This window comes from Arachis hypogaea, chromosome 11 (genome assembly GCF_003086295.3).
Source record: "Arachis hypogaea cultivar Tifrunner chromosome 11, arahy.Tifrunner.gnm2.J5K5, whole genome shotgun sequence".
NCBI lineage: Eukaryota > Viridiplantae > Streptophyta > Magnoliopsida > Fabales > Fabaceae > Arachis > Arachis hypogaea.
The window spans coordinates 32,712,303-32,713,193 of record NC_092046.1 but is presented as its reverse complement, the minus strand read 5'-3'; the positions used below and the strand labels follow the sequence as shown (position 1 = coordinate 32,713,193).

At 41.6% G+C, this 891-nt stretch overlaps 1 non-coding gene across 1 annotated transcript; it reads right to left on the bottom strand.

The window, feature by feature from the left end:
* Positions 1-507: 507 nt before the first annotated feature.
* On the bottom strand, positions 508-615 carry LOC112725271 (small nucleolar RNA R71). The gene has a single exon (XR_003164390.1). It is a non-coding gene; the product is annotated as a small nucleolar RNA R71 (small nucleolar RNA).
* Positions 616-891: the final 276 nt, after the last annotated feature.

Below are 891 nucleotides of genomic sequence, written 5' to 3'. Positions count from 1 at the left end.
CGCTTGCAACAAGCTAGACTTTACAAGGCTAGTGAAAATTTAAGTGAGACATTTGAAAAGAAAGCTGCAAAGTCCACTATGGATCATAATCGTGCTATTCATGCCAATGTGACAAATCCGAATGAGAATGAACAACCTAGAAGAGTGCTTGGCTCATACACTGCCCCAAATCCAGATCTCTATGGGAACAGTATTGTGGTGCCTCCTATAGCTGTAAACAACTTTGGGCTGAAGCCTCAGTTAGTCACTCTAGTGCAGCAAAATTTTTAGTATCATGGACTCCCGCAGGAAGATTCAAACCAATTTATCTCTAACTTCCTGCAGATTTGTGACATTGTGAAAACAAATAGAGTAAATCCTGAGGTTTACAAGTTCATGCTCTTTCCATTTGCTGTGAGGGATAGAGCAAAGCTGCAGCTAGATTCTCAGCCCAAAGAGAGCTTGGACACTTGGGATAAGGTAGTCATTGGATTTTTGTCCAAATTCTTCCCACCACAGAAGCTGACTAAGCTAAGGGTGGAGGTTTAGACCTTTAGGCAGAAAGATGGTGAGACCCTTTATGAAGCCTAGGAGAGGTACAAGCTGCTGACCAGGCAATGTCCCCCTAACATGTTTTCTAAATGGACTCAGCTGGAGATCTTTTATGAGGGCCTATGTAAAATATCCAAAATGTGTTTAGACAATTCTACAGGTGGTTCATTGCACATGAAGAAAACGCCTGAAGAGACTACTGAGCTTATTGAATTGGTTGCTAATAACCAATATCTTTACTCCTCTAACAGGAATCTTGTGAACTCTGGGACTCCTCAGAAGAAAGGCGCTTTGGAAGTGGAGACCTTGGATTCTATTCTTGCTCGAAACAAGGCTATGTCCCAAAAAATTAATATGCTT